The 11,885-nt window shown below is 53.1% G+C and overlaps 1 pseudogene; it reads right to left on the bottom strand.

The window, feature by feature from the left end:
- Positions 1-6,339: 6,339 nt before the first annotated feature.
- Positions 6,340-11,030, bottom strand: LOC114485605 (cyclin-Y-like; annotated as a pseudogene).
- Between the last annotated feature and the right edge of the window lie 855 nt (positions 11,031-11,885).

Raw genomic sequence — 11,885 nt, 5'->3', positions numbered from 1 at the left:
CAGCATCCGTAGACTGAGAAAGGAGTCAGAAGTCACTGTCTCAACGCCTTCAGACATCAAAGAGCAAAAGTAATGAAGTTAAGAAAAGTGTCATGGGCTGAACTGTGTCCGCTCCCCGCCACACCCCAGCCCAGACATTCATATGTTGTAGCCCTAACCCCCAGGACCTCATAATGTGACTGAATTTGGAGATAGGGCCTTTAAAGAGGCAATTAAGTTAGAATGAGGCCACTGGGGTGGGACCTAATCCAACCTGACTGCTGTCCTTATGAGAAAAGGAGATAATGACACACAGGATATAAAAAAATTAATAAGTAACAGAAGCCTCAATTGAACGGAATCAGCAGGGGGAACCCTCACAGCCAGCGACGATAGCAGATCCCAACAGGAAGAAGAAAGACTCCGCCTCTTTCCCCGGCAGGGCTCAGCCAATGAGAAGCCACGGACTCTTTGTTTACTGTAGCCGCCACACCCACTTCCTTTTCCTCCCTGTAAAAGCATCCTCCTTCCTTTGCTGTGCAGGGTCTTGCACACGGCTCACCATGGTTGTGGACCCCCAACTGCAATTCTCTGCTGATCCGCCAGGGAACTCCTGAGGGTAGAGGGCTTTGGAGCGAGAATTTAAGAACCCGACTGGCCTGAGTTTGAATCCTTGCTGTGTCACCCTCAAGTTCATAAACATCTCTTCATCTAAGTTTCCTCAACTAGAAACTGGGGGAAATAAAAGCACCGCATAGGAGAATTGGCGAATTTGAAAATAGTGCAAGATGTGATGCTCAAACTTGTTTCTTTGAACCTTAAGGTCTGATGGTGGTTTTTCAGGGCTTGCTCAGTGGGTGGAATGTCTTCCACTAAAGCAGACCCATCCTTGTGTCTCTGTCCCACATATACTGGGGTTCCGGAGAAGAGTGCGTCGTGGGAAAGGGCCATGCGGCTGGCATTAGGCAGTGACAGCCACCGTCGTGCCCACCTGGCATGAGCATGCAGGGACAGGGCAGCTGGGACTCGTATTGAAACATGGGTCACGCTGGTGGCCCCAGCCCATTGGCCCCAGGGCATCAGACAGGAGAGCTGGCAGACGCAGAGAAGGCCTCTGCCCCCGGACCACGGACATCGCAGCCTCACTCTCCTCTATCTCACAACCACGTGTGCAAACTGAAGTTGATTGTGGTTCAGCAGGCAAAGTGCTGCTCGGGGATGGGGTGTGTCTGAAACCGTCAAAATTCCAGTTTTCAGACTCACAGACATAAAGAACAGACTTGTGGTTGCCAAGGGGGCAGGGAGAGGGATGGACTGGGAGTTTGGGGTTAGGAGATGCAAACTATTACATTTAGAATGGATAAACAACAAGGTCCTACTGTATAGCACAGGGAACTAGATCTAATCTGGTGAGATAAACCATCATGGAAAAGAATAGGAAAAAAGAATGTATATATGTGTATAACTGAGTCACTTTTCTGTACAGCAGAGATTAGCATATTGTAAATCAACTATACTTCAATTTTAAAAATTGGAAAAAAATATTATTATATATGTGCATATATATATATATATATATATATATATATATATATATATATCCTTTATTTAACCAAGACTTGAAAACAGGTAAAGTTAATGCTCAAATGTAGTAACCATGTGCGTCTAGTTTTCTGAGATAACAACTCCCTTATATTCTCTGTGCACTTTATTTGTTTTCTGTTTTAAAAGTCCTACCACATATGTCTTTTTGAAAATTTCTTCAACCCCTTTATTGAGAAGATTCAGTTTAAAATGTTCAATAAACATTGCATATGAAATCAATCAATCAATCAATCCTAGTTTTCTCCCAGAGAGTTTCGTGACCTCAGTCACTCATCTGTCAAGTGCGTATGTTGGACAAGATGCTCCCTAAGGCCCTTCCTAAGGGTTGTTTTATGCTCACACGTGCAGAACGGCAGCTAAGGGGGAAGGTGGTCAGGTCTGGCCCAGGACAGGATGGAGCTGGCCGGCTTCTCTCCTCAGCCAGGAGGGCGGCGGGTCAGTGTCAGCGTATCTGTGCGTCCCCCCAGCCCAGACCCGGCTCAGAGACAGGTAAATGCTCCAACGGGGCAGGAAGACCTTTGCCTGGAAGCCAGAGGGACAACGTGCTGCTACCAAACCACTAGCTCTGTCAAGACTGTCGCAGCCAGTGGGTGACCTGGGCAGAACTGTGGGCTCCAGACAGCAAGCAACACCAGCCTCCCGGGTGGGGCTCGGCCCGAGCACCCGAACCCCACTCTGTGCTCGAACTCCCACCGCCGCCTGCACCCAGGCCCAGCACCGGCGCAGAAGGTGTGGAGCAGGTCCCCGGCTCACACACGCAGCGCACACGTGCCCACGAGCGCCCGGTGCTCGGGACCCGGGAACTGAGCTGTAAGGCATCCAGCCCGGGGGCTCCTCTAAAATCCCTAGCAGAACCCAGAGAAGGGGGGAACAGGTCGTTTACAGTGGACGGCAGCTGGCGTGAGTGTGCAGGGGCTGCGTCCAGAGGCACATGGGATCTTAGTTCCCTGATCGGGGATCTAACCTGCGCCCCCTGCAGTGGAAGCGCAGAGTCTTAACCCCAGCACCACCAGGGAAGTCCCTGGTCTCCAGGCCTTTTGACGCTGGCGGCGAGGCCTGGGGCAAGGAGAGGGGACACTTCGTACCAGTGTCTTTGCGAACGGTGAAGAGGAGCTGGTGCCAGAGGCCTTGATTCTCCACTCTAATGACAACAGCAGGAAGACGTGCAGGTGGGCAGGCACCTGCTCAGGAGGGAAAGCAAGTCTGTCTCCGGCCCGCAGGGCCTCCGAGGGTCAGGGCCTTGCTCACCTGCTGGGGAGTCAGGCTCTTTGCCACCAAATCCACGGCCAGGCTGCCACTGACACACGTGGCCGCCACCCTTCAAGGTGTCTTCCTTAGGCTGAGCAGAAACCCCCGGCCGTGGAACTGGCCCCGACCGCTAGCTGAGGCCCTGCCCTCTGGAACCCAGGTGGCACCTACCCCACCTTCCATCTTCTCCACTCAACCCTTCAAGGTTCAGTTCCCCAGGCCCTCCCAGCACAGAAGAAGCCGGCACCAGTACTGAGGCGGACAAGACAGAACGTCCCCTGTTTCAGAGAGCTCACAGCGGGGAGCGGATGAACAGCTTCGGTTGTTATTTGGCCACAGCAGCAAGGATCCATCAGAACTGGTTTAGGACCCATTCTCGCCGGTCAAGAAGGACTGAAATCCCTGAGCCCCACGCTCTCTGACACCCCAGGTAAGATCCCCTTTGCTCAGAGACGCCCCTTGGCAGCTGTCCCTTCCCGAAAGCAGCAAGTTCCGTTTTCTGTTATGGGAGGGAGAAGTAGGCTCTAAACCCAAGAGAAGCAGCAGATGCTCTCAGCCGATGGCAGGCAGAGAAATGACCAAAACACGAAGGCCAAGAGCGAGCTGAGGTGGCAGGGAGGGGTCAGTGCGATTCCAGAGGAGGTGGCAGAAAAGGCCGCTGAAGGGATGATTTCTGCGCTGAGACGTGAATAATGAGGAAGCAGCAGCCATACTGAGACACCCAGGGACACCCAGAGCCGGGGCATATTTTGAGCTAGAAAATGTGCCTTAGACTTAAAAATGAGAATTCGAAAGTACAGAAGAAGAAAACCACGGTCCAGCAGGACCCCTGCAGGCCAGAGGACAGGCCATGGCCTCAGGGGAGGGGACGGCTGGAGCCACCTATAAAGTCCCCGGAGTCCAGCCGCTAAAGCACTCAAGCTGAGACCCGATGGGAAGGGCGCCACCGGAAGCCGAGCCAACGCTTCGAAACAGCCGCGCCCGGAGCCCGCAGGATGCTGTGAGCAGGCTGGGCCCACCATTTGTGTGGCATCTGGATTTAGCAGCTACAAAAATAACAGTCCTATATGCCGCTCATGCTGGTAGGTATTGCTAAGCCTTCTTAAAAGGCTCAAAGAGTGCAGCTGTCTCCCCGCCAAGGACAAGGCTCTGGAGATTCCGGTGGCGGGTGGGACCTGCCCACGAGACGGTTTTAGGGGCAGCTGGAGACAGGCGGGGGCTGATGCCAGACCCTTCACCAAGTCACTCCGCCCTCCTGACTCCAGCCCAGCCCGGAACTGTGGGGACCAGCTCCGCTGCGCCCCATCAGGGAGCTGCCCGGGGCGCGGGTGAGAAGAAAGCTCCGTGAGTCGGAAGCACCTAACGCGAGGCAGCAGCCTTATGTTTCTGCGGGAAAAGCTACGTTTGCGATACTGTTCAGACTTCCCTGGCTGACTTCCAGAGTCTCTCATGTTTGCACGTGCATCTCTACCGAGGGGACGGTCTCCCGAGCGCTGGGCCTCAGCGATGCCCAGACGGAAGGAAGGAGCGGGGAGAGGAGGCACGGAGGGGGGAGGGGGAGGATTCCTGAGTGGAACCCCCTCCTTCTCCACGTGCATCCAGATCCCACACACGTTCCTTTCCCGAAGTCACCCTCAAGGCTGGCCCTGTCTCGGTTCTCTGACCTCCCTCCTTCCCTCCGGGGCCTCACTCGGGGTGCGGGGGGGACGCGAAGACGGGGCCACGGAGCTGCGGCGCCGAGGGCCAGGCCGGGTCCTCGCCGTGAGGGCGGCAGGGCGGGCTGCCTTCCACGGGGTGGCCATGGCAGGCCTCTGGGACGAAGCCACGACATCTGAGGGGCATCCGAATGAGACGAGTTTCTCATGCAAATCCGTGGGGGAAACGGGCCAGACAGAAATCACAGCTCAGAGAAAGGTCCTCAGTCGGGACAGGACTGGGTGACAGGAATCCCCTGGATGGAGGGGGCAGTGGAAAGGGGGTGCAGACGGATGTGTTTACATCAGGAATACGGTGCATCCCGTCTGGCCCTTTTCCAAGGAGCACTGAGCATTTTCTCTACTTAGGTTTTGCACGTCTCTGAGGTTCCTGGAGCTGCGGCAACAAATTGCCACATGCTGGATGGCTTCCAAGAGCAGAACTTGACTTTCTCACCGTTCTGGAGGCTGGAAGTCGGGAGTCAAGGCATTGGCCACGCTCTCTCCAGGCTCCAGGGGAGACCCCTTCCTTGCCTCTCCCACTCCAGTCTCTGCTGTCACCGTGTGGCCTTGTCCCCATGTCTCCGCTCTCCGTCTCCTTAGAAGGACACTGGTATTGGATTCAGGACCCACCCTGATCCAGTGCGACCTCATCTGCAAACACCCCCTCTCCAAACAGGTCGCACTTGCAGGTCTGAGACTGGAATAAATTTGCAGCGGGGGGAAGACCCAGACACTGAAGCACTTTTCCTGACAGGTTCTTCCCTGAGCAGGGGCACTGGGGGGCCTTGGAGTGCGGTGGTTAAACCCAAGCTCTGTGGTCTGGCTTCCTGGCTTCCAGGCTCTACAACCTTGTGAGTGGGCCCCGGGCAAGGCTGCTCTCCTCTCCAAGCCTAAGCATTCTTGTCTGGGAACAATAATAGCAGCTACCCCCTCAAACCACGGCGAAGATTACATGAGTTAACATATGCTAAAAAAGAAAGAAAGAAAGAAAAACGTATGCTAAGTGCTTAAGTAAAAAGAAAGAAAGAAAAACGTATGCTAAGTGCTTACGTTGCGCTGGGCGCATTGTAAGGACAATGCTTGTGTTCTTCGGTTGCTTATACTTTGTTGCAATTTTGAACGGCACCCTTTCTCCATTATATTCTCTAATTGGTTATTGCCGGTGACTTGGAAAACTATCAATTTGGGTATAGTGATCTGGTACCTGGCATCTATTAGAATTCTTAGTAACCATTTTCCAGTTGCTTCTCCTAGATTTTCCTGGTAGTAATCACATTAGCTTCAAGATACTAAAAAATTACTAAAGTATGACATTAACGAAATGATTGTAGAGCCCCATGCACTGACATTCAAGAAGAACCTTCTACACATTCTCCTCTCCAGAGACAGGCTCAGAGACTCTGCTTCATTCCCCAAGCGTGATAAAGACATGTGTCTACTTTCTTGTCATGTCAGAACCATCGTCCAGACCAAAGCAATACAGCTGTACGAGGGCAGGGGCCACGGGTTTGAGCCCTGATCTATCCGCATTATGGGCGAAGCCTGGTAGATACACGTGCTCGGTGTGTTGACTAACTTCATGAACAGATAATTTCCAATCAAAACGACTGACAGGGCAGCCTTCCAGGCTGTCACACGGCGAGAACCCTGTCCCGTCCCCTCGTGCTGGCTGCTCCTTCCCACGTCTGACCCGTGACCAGCACCCAGCCATTCCCTTCATTAGGTACCAAGGCAGGAACCATGCTCCCCGTGCGGTGCTGGAATGAAGACGCAGAAACTCTCACCTGTGATCCTTCTTGTCCCCATACTTTCAGCCGTCAAAAGTCGGATGGGAAGAGCTAGGTGCAAGTGCAAAGCTGAGCTACACACAAGTATAAGACACAAGAGTCACACAGCTTAACAGTGACGGCCCGAAACCCAGGCCAAGACCAATAGGGCTGGCCCCTGATCTAAGAGGGCTGTGAAGAAAATACTTTGAAAAAATGAAAAATAAAAGCAGAATTAAACCTCTTTTGGATTCCCAATCATAGGGTCATCTGGTATCTTTTTCCTTACAAAAGTGCATGCTGGGAAACACTTTTTTGTGGGGGCTCATTTTTTTAAAACAGGTGTTTAAAAAAAACTTGCTTGATTAAAAAAAATAGAATCAATGCACACTAAATAAAAACTGATATTAAGAAGGTTATTAAAAATATGAGGCTGTACAAATGAAATCCAAGGCACCTCGTCATTATTTTACAACGACACGCAGTGGCAGGAACGACCTTGAAAGGCACAGCTCCCTTGGCAGCAGAGCACCCGCGGAGCGCCGACGTCTCTTACCTCCAGCTTGTGGGCCCTCTCCCTGCTCAGGGCCTCCGAGGGGAAGCTCTGGTTGTTGGCTTCCGGCAGAGAATGAAGATCAAAATAATACCTGGCATAAACACTGGAGGCCACGTTGATGTTGAACTGGAGCGATTCGAGGAGCTGCCGCTGCAGCTCGTTCCTGCAGAGAAAGACAGAAACGCACAGCTCAGCCGCCGTCCCCGCCCGCGGTCGCCTGGGCAGGCTGCTGGACACAGCCAAGTCCACCGGGTCCAGTGCCCGGAAGGATGAGGCCTGATTAACTGGAATGATCACCAGGAAGCGCTTCAGGGCGACCCTGACACTGACACTGAGCGCGTCCATGCGCGCGTGCGCACGCACACACACACACGCGCGCGCGGCAGGCTCTGGCCTCACCTCTCCGCGTGAACACACACACACACACGCGCGCGCGCGGCAGGCTCTGGCCTCACCTCTCCGAGTGAACACACACCCCCACACACACGGCAGGCTCTGGCCTCACCTCTCCGCGTGAACCCCCCCACACACACACACGGCAGGCTCTGGCCTCACCTCTCCGCGTGAACACACACACACACACACGGCAGGCTCTGGCCTCACCTCTCCCCGTGAACCATCGGCTCAAACAGGGGGCAGAAGACGCAGTCGAGAGCGGTCAAGTGGAGTCCAGTGAGGGCGGACAGCAGCCTGGAGGACAGGCCTCCTCAGGACCCGGAGGACCGTCCTTCCCGGGAGGAGACGGTGGGGACACGCTGACCGGCTTCCTTGGGACGGCGGGAGGGGAGGCGGTTCCTCCGCCCCAGCGCACACCCATCACCTGCAGGGCACGTGAGGACCCCCTGCTGGGCCCACCCGTCTGATCCGGCAGGTCTGGGTGGGCCCGAGAACGTGCATCCCTAACACTCCCGCGAGCTGCTTCTGGGCCTGCCCGCACGCTGAGAACCACTCGACGACAGTGCCCGGTCCGTAAGGGCGCCAACCCACTTAGAGCTGCATGAAGACGAACCAGGCCGGCCAGAATACATCTGAAAACTTCCCGTCTGTAGGCCTACTTCTCGGTAGTTCCTGCGGGGAGGAGGCGGTGGAAGCGTGCTCAGCGATAGGTTTGTCTGCGAGCCCTGGTCCTGGGCCACCTCCCCGGGCAGCACCCTGGGCTCACTTCTGTCCTTTATCACAGTCTCTCCGCCTTGTCTCCTCGGAGCCAGAAACCGTGACATGTGAGGGTGCGGCCTGGCCGCAGCTCAGCACCTGACATGCGGTTGGTGCCCCATAATTCCTGTTACTGAAAGAAGCGGACCAAGCTCGGCCTGGGCGGAGGGATCCTGGGAAGGCTTCCCGGAAGTGAGAGATAAACTGAGCCCCGGAAGCGACCAGCTCCGGCGGGGAGGAGCCAGGCGGGGGCGGGCTGCTTTCTGGCGGGAGGGCGGGGCAGCCCGTCTGCTTCCGGCCAGGGGCCCAATCCAGCCGTCTGAGCCGGCCTAGCGCTGCTATGACAACGGGGGCGGGAGCACTGAGGCGGCAGGGAGGCTGGGAGGTGAGCAGCGTGGCTGGTTCCCCGACAGAAGCTACCAGGCAGATCAGAAGCGAGAAACCTCAGCAAGTCGTTATCGAAGGCCTGAGCGCCTCGGAGGGAGAGACCAAGACGGCGCATCCAGGTCATTTAATCGGAGGGGCTGCTTCGATGCAGCTTCGAGAAAGGAGTAAAGCCCCAGATGTGTGTGTTGTGCTAAACTTTACACTTTTAATTATTTGTATTTATGCCTCCTTTACGTGAGACTTAAGAGGTCATCCTGTGAAATACTGGAACTCAGGTAAGATTTTAACAGGGTGTGTCAAAAATACCGCTAAGGCCGAAGCGCTCTCTCCTGGACGACCTGGGAGCTGCCTGTGGACCGACTGCCGCCCTGTGGCCAAGAGGCGCCACTGCAGATCCCATTCTCCAATGCCCGGAAGAAAACCTTGCTTTTAGTATAAACGTTAAGAGAACTTGTCTGCTATTCCTGCCCCAAATGGTATCTAGACACCACTGTCTCTTGTTGAGGGTATAACTAGGATTAAAGTCAAGAGGAATCTGGTTTTGAACAAGGTGACGGTTTCCCAGGGTTCCTTAGAAAAAAACAGCCTTTCTGAATATTTGTTTTCTTGAATGTTTCTGTTTAAGTTTGGGGGGGAATAAAGATTTTAGAGCTGCTGTGTTTTCAAACTAAGGCAAGATTTAGAAAATAAAAATAATTCCCCAAATTTGAATTTTCAAATGGCAGCAGTACGTCCTCCAGGGACATCAGACAGCTTGTTATGTGATAAACCGTCAGAAAACTAACAGTGATGCAGAGAACGGGCTTGATGGATTTACCACCCTCAAGGGGATAATTACGAAGAAATAGTCCTGACGTAAAGCTTTATAATAAATAAATTCAAGTCAATAAAGAAACCCAACTGAACTGATGCTATTTAGCAACTTGCAAATGGAGCTGTAAAATGGAGTAAAGAGAGTTGTTTTCATCACCTAATGGCCTGTTGGCTTTTCTAGAGAAATGGACTCACTTTAAAGACCAGCCACCAAGCAGCAATCCCACTTCTGGGCACAGACCCCAAAGAACAGAGAGCAGGGCCTCAGGGAGGTATCTGCACACCCGTGTTCATGTTCACGACAGCGTTACTCACAGCAGCTGAAAGGTGGAAGCAACCTACTTACTGTCTGGATGACAATTATCTTTGCAACTGTTTTCACCTTGAAATATAATCAAGAATTTTTTTTTTTTTGTGGTATGCGGGCCTCCCCTTGCTGTGGCCTCTCCCGTTGCGGAGCACAGGCTCCGGACGCGCAGGCTCAGCGGCCATGGCTCACGGGCCCAGCCGCTCCGCGGCATGTGGGATCCTCCCAGACCGGGGCGCGAACCCGGTTCCCCTGCATCGGCAGGCGGACGCGCAACCACCGCGCCACCAGGGAAGCCCCAAGAATTTTTTAATATTTTTATTTTATTTTTCTTACTATCAAAAACTTCCTATTTGTCTTACTTTTTATAATAAAGAATGACAGATGCAGGAAGGAGTGGTACAGGTCTGCAGCAGGAAAAGGCTCTGGCAAAAGACCCCAAAACACAAATAAGTGCTCCCAGGGGAGCACAAAAATGGGGTGCCCAGCGAACCAGCAACCAGAGGAAGCGGGGGCCAGGCTGAGGAGGACCCCGTAGTGGTCACTGAGTCCAGGGACGTGGATGTGGACTGGGACACCGTGGAACCTGCTCCAGCTCAGAGCTTCCTCAAGGAAGCCAGACAAACAAGACCGGAAAAATATTAGCAAGAATCGTGTCAGAAAGGCCTGTAAACCGTAAGGAACTGTAAGAAGTTCAACCTGATTAAGTGTTTCCAAAACAGCTCCTTTCTCCCGAGAGACTCTGACCCCACCTCCTGTACACCCAGCCCCCAGGATGCAGCTAAGTGTGAGGTCAGGACGGTGCCCTGAGAGAGGAGAACACTCAGCCTGACCAGGAGGCACAGGGGGGGCCTCGGGGACAGAACGCTCATTTTAAGCAGGTGAACTTGCAAAATGTGACAAAAGCAGCCAAAACCTTCTCTCTGAAGCTGAACAGAAACAGGTAACATTTTAGCCCGTCTGCCGCCTGCCATCGGTTTGCAGTGTGGACAGAGCTGAGATGAGCCTCACCATAGACGGAGAACAGGAAGGTAAAGGAAGGTTCGCCTAGAATACATTTTCAGTGACCAGTTTCACAAACCAGAAGGTGTCACCAGGACCTGTTCGGGACCCACAGGATGAGAAATACAGGTTTTTGCAAATCCTATCTGCAACCGTGTCCTTTCTCGGCCAGCCCACAACAGACGTGCAGTCACATTCACTCACTGCACGCTGTGCACGTCCACAAAGGGTCGGGTTTCCTCTGCAGAGGCCCCCGGCCGCACTCACATGTCCTCCACTGTGCTGTCCTTCAGGATCTGGCAGTGGTCCACGTTCCACTACTGCCTGGTCGTCCCACGCCTTGGAGTCCAGCAGCATGGCCCCCAGAACAATCCGCTCCCAGTTGGCCGGACAGATGTCAATCTCTGCGTACGTTAGAAGCCTTTCGAGGTACACCTGGAAGACACGAGCACGCCAGCGCCCGGTGACCTGCCTTGTTCCTGCTCTACCCGTGCCAGCACACACAAACCAACTCCCAGCTGTTCACTGCACTCCCCCAGCTCAGCTTTAAACAGGCGCTGACGGCCTGATCGCACTTATTTTAAGAAGTCAAAGGGCTCAGCGAGTCTGAGGCAAAATGGGCTGAGAGGCACACTCCGTAACTGGACGTGTGGATGAGGCCGGACCTTAGGACTCCGGGGCAGGAACATGTCCTAGGAGCCGCGGGTTAATTTCTCACTCTACCAACTGTGACATCAACATGCATTCAACAAACCACCAACGAGCCAACAAGGAGAACAAAGTGTGTGAAGGGAGGAAACCGATTTTTTCCATCTGTAGTTGTTTCTAAATTAAACTTTTTATTTTTGAGGTAATTGTAGATTTACAGGCAGTGTTGATAAACCTATTTTTTTCATTATTATGGTAAAATACACATAAGATTTACCACTTAACCATTTCCAGTGTATAGTTCTGTGGCATGAAGAACAGTCACCGTGCTGTGAAATCGCCACCATCTATCTCTATTTCTAGAACTTTTCATCTTCCCAAATTGAAATTCTGTACCTATTACAACTCCCCAGTTCCCCTCCCCCATCCCCTGACACCCACCTTTCTACTTTCCGCCTCCGTGACTGTGAGTACTCTAGGTCCCTTACGTAGGTGGAATTGCAGCGTATTTGTCCTTTTGAGATTGGCTACTTTCACTGAGCATGATGTTCCACGTTGCAGCACGTGTCAACATGTCCTTCCTTTTCAAGGCTGAATAATGATCCATTGTAGGTACAAACCACATTTTGCTATCCATCATCCACTGATGGACATTTGAGTGGTTTCCTCTTTCGGCTACTGTGAATAATGTTGCCGTGAACGCTGATGTACAAGCATCTGTTCGA

This window comes from Physeter macrocephalus, unplaced genomic scaffold (assembly GCF_002837175.3).
Source record: "Physeter macrocephalus isolate SW-GA unplaced genomic scaffold, ASM283717v5 random_1071, whole genome shotgun sequence".
Lineage (NCBI taxonomy): Eukaryota > Metazoa > Chordata > Mammalia > Artiodactyla > Physeteridae > Physeter > Physeter macrocephalus.
This window is presented reverse-complemented; position numbering and strand designations above follow the sequence as displayed.